Source organism: Carcharhinus amblyrhynchos, chromosome 14 (assembly GCF_965287045.1).
Source record: "Carcharhinus amblyrhynchos chromosome 14, sCarAmb.v2.hapA, whole genome shotgun sequence".
Lineage (NCBI taxonomy): Eukaryota > Metazoa > Chordata > Chondrichthyes > Carcharhiniformes > Carcharhinidae > Carcharhinus > Carcharhinus amblyrhynchos.
Window position 1 is genome coordinate 31,381,956 of NC_137337.1, and position 15,039 is coordinate 31,396,994.

A 15,039-nucleotide genomic window follows, 5' to 3' on the forward strand; every position below is an offset into this window, starting at 1 on the left:
ATCAGACAGATCCAACTCTGCTAAAGAATCCCACTGTGAATTCAATGACATCAGCCATTGCTGGCAGAACTGAAAAGCTTTAATTTTAATCTGCAACACATTTTATCTTTGACATGACCCATTAGTATAATGCTCACAGCCAGATCCAGCAGGGACATTCCAAAGAAACTAAGTTGATCTCTTGAAGACCGCGCAGCCCACAATTCACACAGGATTCCGGGAATCGACGCAAGCTTCGGGGAAGAGACGCAGAATCTTTCTGCTTCTCTGAGTCTGGAGAGGGTATTTGGTAATGTGCAAAGTTTATCTCTGCAGGCAACCCAGTGCTTAGCGACGTCAAAATATCGTTAATAATTCAAGCAAGTCGGATTCTTAACTCAGAATTAGCCACGCTGCAAGGATATTTACAACAACAGCATCAATAACTAATGACTTTAACATTGTGCTTCAGATGAGCCTTATCAAACAATTTGATACTGAATCACATGAGGAGTTCATGACTGGCAGTGGTGGAGCAATCTGAATCGGGAATAAAAACATAAGCTCATAGGAGCAAGAGTAGACTGCACAAAAGCAAATTACTGTGGATGCCGGAGTCTAAAATAAAAATAGAAAATGCTGGAAAATCTCAGCAGGTCTAACAGCATCTATGGAGAGAGAAGAGAGTCAAAATTTCCAGTCAGGAATACCCTTCATCATAGCTCAAGGAAGGGTTCTCTTGACTCCAAACATTGGCAGTAGGCTATACAGCTCCTTGAGTACGCTCTGCCTTTCAATATTCCTTTTTTTAAATTCATTCAAGGGACATGGGCATCGCTGGCTGGCCAGCATTTATTGCCCATCCCCAGTTGCCCTTGGAGGACAGTTAAGAGTCACCACACTGCTGTGACTTTAGAGTCACATGTAGGCCAGACTGGGTAAGGAGGGCAGATTTCCTTCTCTGAAGGACATTAGTGATCCAGATGGGTTTTTCTGACAATCGACAATGGTTTCATGGTCATCAGTAGATTCTTAAGTCCAGATATTTTTCATTGAATTCAAATGCCACCATCTGCCAGGGTAGGATTCGAACCCGGGTCTCAGAACATTAGCTGAGTTTCTGGATTAATAGTCTAGCAATAATACCAGAAGGCCATTGCTTCCCCCGATCATTATATGATCGTGGCTGGTCTTCTGCCTAAGTTCCAGTTCTGCTGCCCCACTCGCCATATTGTCTGATTCACTGAGAAATCAAAAATCTATCTGTCCCAACTTTGACTATGCTCAATGATGGTGAATTCATAACCCACATAGGTCAAACATTCATAACATTCTGAATGAAGAAATTTCTCCTCACCTCAGTCCTAACTAAGCAGCTCCTTACCATGAGGCTGTGTCCCTCCGTTCTTGATTACCATCAAAGAGAAGCAATCTCTGTGTTATCCTGTCAAGTGACTTGGGAACGCTTCAGTGAGACACCCCTCATTCTTCTAAACTCCAGAGAGTACAGGCCCAATTTATTCAGCCTCTTGTCATAGAACAATCCTATTACTCCAGGAACTAATCTACTGACTCTTCACGCCACCTCCAAGGCAAGTGTATCCTTAATATATGGAGAGCAAAACTGCGTACAGTACTCCAGGTGTGGTTTCACCAAAGTGCTATACAATTGTAGCAGAATGTCTTTGTTCTTGTAGTCTCCAATCCTCTGGTTTAAAAACCCAACTTGACTTCCTAACTGTATGCTGTAACTGTGTGCTGTTACAGTTTTGTGGTTTACAAGATTATTATATTTTGCACTGTGTCTTTAAACTTAGGTTAAAATGAGGGGATCATGTGACTGTTCTGAATTCTGCCTGACAACAAGCTTGACTAAGTTAAGTGATTGGCTAAGGAAGGTGCAGGTTTCTCACACCTGGGAACAATGGGCAAGGACAGCTGTGCTAACAGTAAAAAAAATCCAGCCGGCTTCAAGCTTTTGGGGCAGGAGTAACAGAAAGAGAAGAAAAGAACAGCAAACGGTTTGGTCAATAGAGCATAAAAGTTGTAGGTCAGTAGTGGGCAACCCAGGCTAATGAATGAGCTGCATGAGTGGCCTTCCTTCATCCTAGTGGGCCGCAAGATTGAAATCAGGCTTGCTCATTGACCATGACCCCAACAATAAGATCAAATATATTTAATATATGCTGAATATTTCATAATGAATTATAGAAAATGTTTAATAATTTATATATTACACTGGCATCTTCCTGCTCCCCAGACCTAGAATGCCTAGACCTAGAACACTAAAATGCTGTCCCTACTCCCTTCCGCAGAGTTCACCTCCGTTATCCTGGTGGCAGTTTACATCTCATCCCATGCGGACGTGAAAATTACGCTGGATTAAATATAAAGTACCGCAGGGCTCGGTACTTGGACCTCTTCTATTTGTGGTATATATTAATGACTTGGAAGAGGGGGTAGGTGGTGTGATCAGCAAATTTGCTGATGACACTAAGATGGTTGGATTGGCGGGTACTGAGGAGCAGTGCCTGGCAATGCAACAGGACATAGACAGGCTGGTAGATTGGGCAGATAGATGGCAAATGGAATTTAATCCGGAGAAATGCGAGGTGATGCACTTTGGCCGGAATAATGTGGAGGGGAGTTATACGATAAAAGGTAGAACTATCCGGAGTATAGATACGCAGAGAGACCTGGGGGTGCAAGTGCACAAGTCCCTGAAGGTGTCGGTGCAGGTGCAGAATGTGATGAGGAAAGCGTATGGTATGTTAGCCTTCATAGGAAGAGGTATAGAATATAAGAGTAGGAGTCTGATGTTGCAGTTGTATAGAACGTTGGTTAGGCCTCACTTGGAGTACTGCGTCCAGTTCTGGTCGCCGTACTACCGGAAGGATGTAGAGATCCTGGAGAGAGTGCAGAGGAGATTTACCAGGATGTTGCCTGGTATGGAAGGGCTGTCTTACGAGGAAAGATTGAATGAACTTGGGCTGTTTTCCCTTGAGAGACGTCGGCTGAGGGGGGATCTAATAGAGGTTTATAAGATTATGAAGGGGATAGATAGAGTAAATGGTGGTAAGCTTTTTCCGCTATTAGAAATGGATAGAACGAGGGGTCACGGGCTTAGGGTGAGGGGGGCTAGGTATAAGACAAATATTAGAGGGCAGTTTTTCACGCAAAGGGTAGTGGGGGTGTGGAATGCACTGCCGAGTAAGGTGGTGGAAGCAGGCACGCTAGGGTTGTTTAAGAGTCACTTAGACAGCCATATGAGCGGGCTACATATAGGGGGATATAGTAGGCCTTACTAAACATTGTAGGCTTGGGAATACGTTTTGCCTCAGGGATGTTAGTCTTTGCCTGTTTAATAATGAATTTTTTTGTCTCCACAGGCATTTAAGTCCAGCAAGGGGCATGCATGCGGCAGGTTGTAGTGGGCTGCTCTTGGACGTTGCTTCGGGAGTTGCCTATTGCTTCATGTCATTGGTGTGCTTAAACTGGACCACCTCGAGGGCAACATGACAGCTCAGAGACTATCTCTGTTGCTGTGCGGACACATGGATTTGGGCCTGTGTCTGTGGGAGTTTGCACGTTCTCCCCATGGTTGCGTGGGTTTCCTCCGGGTGCTCCGGTTTCCTCCCACATCCCCCAAAGATGTGCTTTTAGGCTGATTGATCGGGTACTAAATTGTCCCTAAATTGGACCTCCCTGATCCTCGCACGTTAGGTGTAGACTAAAATCATGAATAGGTCACTGAGACAGTGGGATGGCGGCACGGGCTCGTTGGGCCGAAGGGCCTGTTTCCCGTGCTGTGTTGTTCTTTGTTCTTTGTTCTTTGTACTCCACTATGAATAGCCTTGAGACAAAACATCCCGAGGCCTTGTTCATCGTGGCTGGGGACTTCAATCAGGCCAACCTCGAGCATCCTACCAGCGTGTCTTCTGCTCCAGCAGAGGTCCAAACATCCTCGACCACTGCTACACAAATATCAAAAATGTTACTGCTCTATCACCCGCCCACACTTTGGTAAATCAGACCACAAGGCTGTGCTCCTGCTCCCAGCTTACAAGCAAAAACTGAAGTGGGAGAATCCATCGAAGAAAATCATGCAATGTTGGTCTGAGCAATTGGATGATCTCCTATGGGGCTACTTGGAGTCGGGAGACTGGTCAGTATTTGAAGGAAATAAAGTCAGCAAGGAAATGAAGGAAATGGAGTCAGGAGACTGGTCAGTATGAAGGAAATAAAGGAGAGTATTAAAAGCTGATGCGTTTAGAGTGGCTAAAAGTAGTGGGCAAGTAGAAGACTGGGAGAGGTTTAAAAATCAACAAAGATTGACTAAGAAGTTGATAAAGAAAGGAAGGATAGACTATGAAGCTAAACTAGCACTAAATATAAAAAAGGACAGTAAGAGTTTTTACAAATATATAAAGAGGAGGAGGCTGGCCAGAGTGAATGTTGGACTCTTAGAGGATGAGAGGGGGGATTTAGTGGTGGGAGATGAGGAAATGGCTGAGGCCTTAAATAAGTTTTTTGCCTCGGCCTTCATGGAGGAGGACGCAAATAGTTTGCCAGATATTAAAGATAGAAGGATGGTAGGAGTTGAGGGCCTGAATGCGTTTACTGTCACTAGAGAGGTAGTGCTTGATCGACTAGAGGGACTGATGGTGGACAAGTCCCCAGGACCAGATGGAATGCATCCCAGGGTTCTGAAGGAAATGGCAGAGGTGATAGGGGATGCCTTAGTGATTATTTACCAAACTTCGCTGGATTCCGGGGAAGTGCCGGAAGATTGGAAAATGGCTAATGTTACGCCGCTGTTTAAAAAAGGTAGCAGGCAAAAGGCAGGGAATTATAGGCCGGTTAGTTTAACGTCTGTTGTTGGAAAAATGCTTGAATCCGTCATCAAAGAAGAAATAGCGAGGCACCTAGAGAAGAATTGTTTGATAGAGCAGACGCAGCACGGATTCGTTAAGGGGAAGTCGTGTTTGACAAATTTATTGGAATTCTATGAGGATGTGACTAGTGCGGTAGACAGAGGGGAACCGGTGGATGTAGTGTTTCTCGATTTTCAAGAGGCGTTTGATAAGGTCCCCCACAAAAGGTTGCTTCAGGAGGTTAGGGGGCATGGAGTTGGGGGTAAGGTGTTAGCGTGGATAGAGGATTGGTTGTCGAATAGGAGGCAGAGAGTTGGTATCAATGGGTGCTATTCTGATTGGCGGTTGGTTACTAGTGGAGTGCCGCAGGGATCGGTGCTGGGGCCTCAGCTATTTACCATTTATATAGATGATCTGGAGGAGGGGGCTGAGTGTAGGGTGACGAAATTTGCTGATGACACGAAGATGAGTGGAAAAGCAAATTGTGCAGAGGGTGTGGGAAGTCTGCAGAGGGATCTGGATAGGCTGAGCGAGTGGGCGAGGACCTGGCAGATGGAGTACAATGTTAGCAAGTGTGAGGTTATCCACTTTGGCAGGAATAATAGTAGGAGGGATTACTGTTTAAAGGGCGAAAAGCTGCAGTATGCTGCAGTGCAGAGGGACCTGGGGGTCCTTGTGCATGAGTCGCAAAAAACCCAGTCTGCAGGTGCAGCAGGTGATCAAGAAGGCGAATGGGATGCTGGTCTTTATAGTGAGGGGGATAGAATATAAAAGCAGGGAGGTCTTGTTGCAACTGTACAGGGCATTGCTGAGGCCGCAGCTGGAGTACTGTGTGCAGTTTTGGTCACCGCAGTTGCGCAAGGATATTTTGGCCTTGGAGGGAGTGCAGAGGAGGTTTACTAGGCTGATACCGGAGATGAGGGGGTTAGACTATGAAGAGAGACTAAATAGACTGGGTCTGTACTCATTGGAGTTTAGAAGGATGAGGGGGGATCTTATAGAGGCATATAAGATAATGAAAGGGATGGATAGGGTAGAGGTAGAGAGATTCTTCCCACTCAGAAAGGATAGCAGGACTACAGGGCACAGCCTCAAGATAAGGGGGGTGCAGTTTAGAACGGAGTTGAGGAGGAACTTCTTCACTCAAAGGGTGGTGAATCTCTGGAGTTCTCTGCCCGTTGAAGTGGTGGAGGCTACCTTGCTAAATATATTTAAGACACGGGTAGATAGGTTTTTGGTAGACAAGGGAATTAAGGGGTATGGGGAGAAAGCAGGAAAGTGGAACTGAGCCACTTCAGATCAGCCATGATCTTATTGAATGGCGGAGCAGGCTCAAAGGGCTAGATGGCCTACTCCTGCTCCTATTTCTTATGTTCTTATTTAAAAACCCTGCGACCAGCCTGAGCGAGTACACCACTGCAGTAACTAACTTCATTACCAAGTGTGTAGAAGACTGTGTGCCAAAGAAGCAAATCCGTGTTTCCCAACTGGAAACCATGGATGAACATTGCTTGCTGAAGTCCAGGTCTGAGGGGTTCAAGTCAGGCAACCCTGACCTATACAAGAAAGCCAGATACGACCTAAGGAGATCCATCAAAGATGTCAAAAGACAGTCCCGGACCAAGCTAGAGTCCCAGGCTAGCCACTTGGATCCCCACGTTGACTATGGCAAAGCCTGCAAGACATAACAGACTACAAGATGAAGGCATGTAAAATCGCCGGCTCCAACACACCCCTCCCTGATGAGCTCAATGCATTCTCCACCACTTTGAGCAAGAGGTCAGCGAGAGCATGGCCTCAACCCCTGGAAGTCCTGGATGCACCTGTACTTGAGGTCACCATTGCAGATGTCGGAGCAGCATTCTCAAAGGTCAACCCATAGAAAGTGACTGGCCCAGACAGGATACCCAGACGAATATTCAGATCCTGTGTGGATCAGCTGGCGGGGGTATTCACAGATATCTTCAACCTCTCTTTACAACACTTCAAGGTTCCTATCTGCTTTAAGAAGACTATCATCATCCCAGTGCCAAAGAAAAACCAAGCAGAGTGCCTTAATTACTATCGGTCCAGTGGCTCTGACACCCATCATTATGAAGTGCTTTGAAAGGTTAGTTATGGCACAAATCAATTCCAGCCTCCCAGACTGCCTGGATCCACTACAGTTTGCCTACCACCACAGCAGGTCCGCAGCAGGTGCTATCTCCGTGGTCCTGCACTCAATGCTATATAACGAGATAACAAAGACACCTATGCCAGACTCCTATTTATTGACTACAATAAATACAATCAGCCTGCAATAACATTATTCCTGTGAAACTCATCTCCAAACCCTGTGGCTGTGCCTCAGCACCTCCCTCTGTGACTGGCTCCTGAACTTCCTAACTCACAGACCACAGTCAATAAGGATCGGCAACAACACCTCCTCCATGATCGTCCTCAACAATGGTGCCCCACAAGGCTGTGTTCTCAGTTCCCTACTATAATCCATATACACCTATGACTGTATGATCAAATTCCCTTCCAATTCGATTTTCAAGTTTGCTGACGACAGTAGTGGGTCAGATCTCAAACAATAATGAGATAGAGAATCTGGTGAACTGGTGCAGCAACAACCTCTCCCTGAATGTCAACAAAACAAAGGAGATTGTCATTGATTTCAGGAAGCAGAGTTCAACGGCGACGAAGTAGAAAGGGTCGAAAGCTTCAAGTTTTTAGGTGTCCGGATCACTAACAACCTGCCCCGGTTCCCCTCATGCTGACACTATAGTTAAGAAAGCCCACCAATGCCTCTACTTTCTCAGAAGACTAAGGAAATTTGGCATCTCAGCTATTACTCTCACCAACCTTTATAGATGCACCGCAGAAAGCATTCTTTCTGGTTGTATCACAGCTTGGTATGGCTCCTGCTCTGCCCAAGACTGCAAGAAACTACAAAAGGTTGTGAATGTAGCCCAATCCATTGCGCAAATCCAGCCTCCCATCCGTTGACTCTGCTTACGCTTTCCTCTGTCTCAGCAAAGCAGCCAGCATAGTAAGAACCCCACATGCCCCACATATTCACTCTTTCACCTTCTTTCTTCGGGAAAAGATACAAAGGTCTGAGGTCATGTACTAACTGATTCAAACAGCTTCTTCCCTGCTGCCATCAGAGTTTTGAATGGAACTACCTCGCACTAAGTTGGTCTTTCTCTACACCGTAGCTATGACTGTGACACTACATTTTGCACTCTCTGTTACTTCCTTCTCTATGAATGGTATGCTTTGTCTCTATAATGCGCAAGAAACTATATTTTTCGCTGTATGTAATACATATGACAATAAATCAAATCATATTAATAGAACTCTCATCAACTTCATATAATAAAAAACGAAAGAAATGTTTACATTGTGGATGTGCATGAGTCGCAAAAACCCAGCTTGCAGGTGCAGCAGGTGGTCAGGAAGGCGAATGGGATGCTGGCCTTCATAGTGAGGGGGATTGAATATAAAAGTAGGGAGGTCTTGCTGCGGCTGTATAGGGCATTGGTGAGGCCGCAGCTGGAGTACTGTGTGCAGTTTTGGGCGCCGTACTTACACAAGGATATTTTGGCCTTGGAGGGAGTGCAGAGGAGGTTTACTAGGCTGATGCCGGAGTTGAGGGGGTTGAGCTATGAGGAGAGGCTGAATAAACTAGGCTTGTACTCATTAGAGTTTAGAAGAATGAGGGGAGATCTCATTGAGACATATAAGATGATGAATGGGATGGATAGGATAGAGGTGGAGAGACTCTTCCCGCTCAGAAAGGACAGTAGGACTAGGGGGCACAGCCTCAAGATAAAGGGGGGGCGGTTTAGAACGGAGTTGAGGAGGAACTTCTTCACTCAAAGGGTGGTGAATCTCTGGAATTCTCTGCCCGTTGAAGTGGTGGAGGCTACCTCGCTAAATATTTTTAAGACGCGGGTTGATGGGTTTTTGATAAGCGAGGGGATTAAGGGTTATGGGGAGAGGGCGGGAAAGTGGAACTGAGCCACAACAGATCAGCCATGATCTTATTGAATGGCGGGGCAGGCTCGAAGGGCTAGATGGCCTACTCCTGCTCCTATTTCTTATGTTCTTATGTTCTTATGTTATGCAGGGATTTAGCTCACAACGATGTTGTGTGCAATCAGCATACACCTCGATTCACTTGTCCATGTTTTAAGTACATCCCTCTTTAGTAACAGCGGCAGGAAAAAAATCCACATGATAGAAATCAGCAGAATACGGCAACTCTGTGCGAGTACAACGATTTACAAAATGTCTCATGGATTGTATTCAGAACACAGGTCACATGTGGCCCCTGGGCTGCAGGTTGCCCACACTGCAGTATGTCATTTACAAGCTACCAAAGCAGATGCAGTCTCTGGTCAAAGAAATGCCATCTACATCCGCCTGAGGAATCCAGAAGACTCATTTTGACATGGCCAGGAAGGGAGATGAATCATCAGAGCGAGCTTGAATCCTAGTGGTGATTTAAGGAAACTCTCTGAAAAAGTCCAGAACAACAACATGGAAAGGTGTGAGCTGGATGTGACTTGGGCTGCTTAATATAAGGACTGTAACTCCATAGAGAGTGTGATGTGTAGCAAGCTTTAAAGAGAACGTTCCTATTCTGTCATTTACAGTATAAGTATAATTATAAGTTGTCTGCAAAAAATAGAAAAATAGATTTTCCAACTGTGCTTGCCTCAAAACCGGAAAATTCCACCCACAGTCAACAGATCTTTCCATGGTGTGTCCCTCGCCCGCTACGATTCCTGTGACAGGAAACTTCACCCTATAGTGTTTAGCTAATGGTGTTTTTAATCATTTGTTCCAATAGAATTCGTTAACATGAAATCTTGTATCTTTCTTTTTGGTCATTAATTGCAAGTTCAAATTTATTTTAAGCATTATAGGTCACTCCGTGGGTCATGACAAACTGGGGGCATTTTCGGGATTTCAACTACAAAGGCTATGATGAATGCACTGAGCTTTGTAAGATAAAAGCTTAACAGATGGGATATGTTTCTAGGGCTATCTGTTCATTAGCTTCTGGGACTTGCTTCAGAACCATGGAATCTCTACAGTACAGAAGAAGGCCATTGAGTCTGCACCAACTCCCTGAAAGAGCATCTTCCCAGGCCCAACCTATGCATTTATCCCACTAATCCAATTAACCTGTACATCTTGAGACATTAAGGGGCAATTTACCATGGCCAATCCACCTAACCTGCACATCTTTAGACTGTGGGAGAAAACCATCCAGAAGAAACCCATGTAGGCACAGGGAGAGCATGCAAACTCCACACAGATACTTACCCTAAGCTGGAGCTGGATCCTCTGCCCTTACTCCATTGTCCTGCCTATCTGCTGGAAATTTCTGTAAGAGTTGGTTTCTTGTCAGTTAGCTGGTTCCAACTGGAGTACCAGTGCTTATGCATTTCAGTGTCGACCCCTGGTTGCTGAGCAACAATCTAATCTTCCTTTAAACCTTTTAATTACAATGCAGGCGCCATTTGAAATGAAACCAAAACCCACAGACATGCAAGTACCATTACGTAACATGAGCTAACTGAAGTTTTGACCACTTTTTATACAAAAACAAAAAAACTCATTTAAAGCTATATCTTATTTCTAATTAATACCCACAAGTACAAATGTACATTACTTACAACTACCTATTTCCTGACACAAGAGATTGCTTTAGGCATGTTTTCAATGTACTGACTCTGTAACCAGTTTAGATGTAATACTAATAAGCAAGCGTTAAGCAGAGACCGTATTATGTCTACAGTCTGTCTATTTGCCAAGTGCCACATCTGGAGTCCAAGCTAGAATGACACATCTCAGAACATGATTGCAGCAGTGGAGATATTGATATGGACAGAAATACATTGGATATGACAGCAGGACACGCACCATCAAGCCCACCCCACCACAGAAAATGATGCAAAACCACGTGGTTTCCCATTGACCTCAGCTAACCACATCCCTCCCCTACAATGGGACACCCCAAAACAATCTATAAAGAAAAAATACACTCTGCCGTTCATCTGTGACTGTGACTATGCATAGACATAGAAAAAGCACCCATTGCAATAAGCCACTTGAAAAATTTGCAAACCCTTCCACTTAGAAAGGTCTTGTGCAACCAGTGATGGCACAACTGTAGCTGCTTGATGTGCACATTTGGTATAATTCGCAACTGTCAGCTTGTGGGGCCAAAACTCCACAGGCCTGGCATTGAAGTAGAATTGTAGTGATGCACTGGAATGCACTGATTATGCCAGAGTATGTGAAGTTCACCACATTTCAATTTGCACAGTGGGCATCTCTGCCTTGCAGAGGAAAATTGTTATTTTATGACTAGACTTCAAACGTGTGTACAAAAGTAAATCAAATCAGCACTTGGAGAATGACAATGGGTCATTCACGGTGGCATGGCGGTTAGCACTGCTGCCTCACAGCTCCTGGGACCCAAATTCGATTCTGGCCTCGGGACACTGTTTGTACATTCTCGCCGTGTATGCATGGGTTTCCTCCAGGTCCTCCAGTTTCCTCCCATACTCCAAAGATACGCAGGCTGGGTTGACTGGCCATGCTAAATTGCCCCTTAGTGTCAGGGGGATTAGCAGGGTAAATAGGACTTGCTTCAGAACTATAGAATCTCTACAGTACAGAGGAAAGAGTTACGGGTATAGGGCCTGGGTGGGATTGTGGTTGGTGAAGACTCATTGGACCAAATTGCCTCCTTCTATACTGGAGGGATTCTATGAATAATAAACTTGGATTTTTTTCTCAGTGCAGCTGGGTTTAGCTACTGTCTTGAGGTCCTGTTCCCCTGCATGACCGTGTGAAACATGCCCCTTTTTTTGGCAGATTGTGATAAGATTGGGAGAGAAAACCGAGTAGTTTCTCTTCAGAGAAACATATTGGTTTTCTTGACAGAAACAAGTTCGGCGTATAATGGACACTGCAAAAAAATCAGTGAAAATTAAATTGAAAACAAAGTGTAAATAACCCACTGTTTCATCTGGGATGGAGAATTTGGGGCCTGGACACTGGAAAAGGAACAGGTGAAAAGATATTATCTGCACCTCCTACACTTGCATTGAGAGGCACAGCTTGTGGGGAAGTAGATTAATGAAGAACTGGCCATGATGTATTGGAGGGATCTTATTGAAACTTACAGGATAATGTGAGGCCTGGATAGAGTGGACATGGAGCAGATGTTTCCACTAATAGGAAAAACTAGAACCAGAGGGCACAATCTCAGACTAAACCACAGATGAGGAGGAATTTCTTCAGCCAGAGAGTGGAACTCTTTGCCACAGAAGACTGTGAAGACCAGGTCATAGAGTGTCTTTAAGACAAAGCTAGATAGGTTCTTGATTAATGAAGGGATCAGGAAGGAGAATGGGAATGAGAAAAATATCAGCCATGATTGAATGGCAGAATAGTTTCGATGGGCCGAATGGCCTAATTCTGCTCCTGTGTCTTGTGGAAGGTGACACCATCAGAACAGAAAAACTGGGAGAAAGGAATATGGTGCTTAACAGGGAGCGAGGTGAGAAGAAGCATCGTTAACATAACTGGGGGCACCAGTGGGTATATTAGATATTGGTTGACATCCTAGCTGCCGAATTGCACATAGAGAGGTTGAGGGTATACTACACGAAGGTGAGGGAGCAGTGGAAATTTGAAGCAAAGTTCTCTATTGGCATGAGAATGAGAAGAGCACTGAAAGAATCATCAATGTAGAGGAGAGGGAGGCAGCCTACTTAGGACTCCATCAAAGAATGTTCTTAGTATTCCCAAAAAAAGGCAGGCATTGTTCTAGCATTACTGCCTCACAACACCAAGGACCCGGGTTCAATTCCAGCCTTGGGTAACTGTATGGAGTTTGTATGTTCTCCCTGTCTCTGCGTCGGTCTCTTCTGGGTGCTCTGGTTTCTTTCAACACTCCAGGGATATGTGAGTTAGGCTGTGCTAAATTGCCCATTAGTGTCAGCAGGATTACCAGATTAAATAGGCGGGGTTATGGAGATAGGGCCTGGGTGGGATTGTTGTTGATGCAGGCTCAATGGGCCGAATGGTTTCCTTCTGCAATATAGGGATTCTATTCTATTCAATTCTATTCTGGTCTAGTCTCTAAAGTTATCAAGGGGAAAGAGAGTGCGTGGGATTATGGCATTGACATAGAGGATCCTTCATGACCATGTTAAATGGCGGAGCAAGCTCAAAGTGCTGAATAGCCTATTCCTGCTCCTCCTTTCCCTGTTATGAAAATTGGAATGAGCTGTATCGTTGGCCACCTTAAGCCTGGGCAGTGAGATTGGCAGGCCACTTGCCAAGCAGCGCAAGGGTGAATTTACATGTTTCTTTTAGTTGGGAGTGCCGGCTGAAATGTGATTGTTTTCCATTTCGAGAAAACATTCCAATCCTTGTTATTCATTTAATCCTCCATCACTCAGAGGAATTTTAATTATTAGTTCAGCTGAAACTGTTTTTTGAAAACCAGCTCTTGAATTTGCGTCAGCTTTGAAAATCATTGCTTTTCTGATTCCTGCTACTAACTGTTCCCAGACTTAGAACTGCTTTTTTTCTGATTGCCAGCAATAAGATGTAAGAAGTTAACGCAAGCAGAGCCCTAATGTAGCAGCTATCCTTGTGCTGCTTTCTTATCTGTTGCCAAGGCTGCTAAAGTTCAAACTAATGCAATATTTTGCACTGGGAGAAATTAAGCCTAAGACTGCTGAGTTAGCTTCAGTGTAGCCCTTGTAGGTTAATCATCTCACAGTTAGTTTCCAGAGCTGGCGAGCATGGAAACAGTGTTGGTAATTTTTCCAGGAAGAAACTCACAGGTCAGTTATTTGTGACGTTAATGAATCTTTGTAGGGTTTTTCCCAAGTTTTTGCATTCAGCCTGCTAATCGCCACAAACCTCATTTACATACGGTTGCCCAAGTGTCAATGGTGCAGTAGGTGGAAATTGCCTGGACTTAACCCGTGCACTTGAACCAGGTCACACTCATTTCAATGAAAAGGAGCTGCTATCAGGATCTGTTGTTAAGACACAGAAGTGAGGTGTTCCGCAAATAAAGGAGACCAGAAATCTTTAACTGGGGACTTGTGAAAGTGGGAAACTTTTTTTTTGCCAGCAGACACCATCCTTGCTTCTGATTGCCTTTTGGAGTATAAGCAGATTGCCAGATCTCCCTCTCTCCAGCCATCTAGCACCAGGGATATTAAGGCAGAGGGATCCTGTGTAGGTACCTATTGCCAAATTCTGAAAGCCATGATTGTATGAAATGGTTAAGAAAGAGACTTGAAACAGGTCACTTGGTTAGCTCTTCTGAGTGGAGGCATGACTGATACTGAATGCAAATGGCGTGCATTAAAGAACATAGTAAGAAGTCTCACAACATCAGATTAAAGTCAGGTTTATTTGGAATCACAAGCTTTCAGAGCACTGCTCCTTCATCAGGTGAGTGGAGTTAGGTTTATAAACACGGCAAATATAGGCAAAGACACAATTACAAGATAATTACAGATTGGAATGTGAAGAATGATTGGAATGCGAGCCTTGATAGGTTATCAAGTCTTTACAGGTACGAACAGTCTGCATGGAGAAAGGGATAATAACAGGTTAAAGAGGCATGAATTGTCTCAAGCCAGGACAATGCGTTCCTATGGATGGTACACATTCCTGCTACTGTGTGTCAGTGGTAGGGAGATAGAATGTTTGTTGGTGCAGCATCAATCTAGCAGATAGCTTTGCCCTGGATGGTGTAAAGCATTTTGAGTCTTGTTGGAGCTGCACCCATGCAAGCAAGAGTATTCCATTGCACTTCTGATTATGCCTTGTAGATCATGGACAGGAGGCTAGTTACTCATGGCAGAAGTCCTAGCCTCTGGCCAGCTGTTGCAGCCACAGTATTTATCTAGCTAGTCAAGTTGAGTTTCTGGTCAATGGTAACCCCCAGAATGTTGATAGTGGGTGATCAACGATGGTAGTGCCATTGGATGTCAAAGAGCAATGGCTAGATTCTCTCTTGTTGAAGGTGGTCATTGCCTGGCATTTGTGTGACACATTTGTAATTTGTTATTTGTCAGCAAAAGCCTTGATGTTGTCCAGGTTTTGCTCCATTTGGACCTGGACTGTTTCCATATCCAAAGAGTCA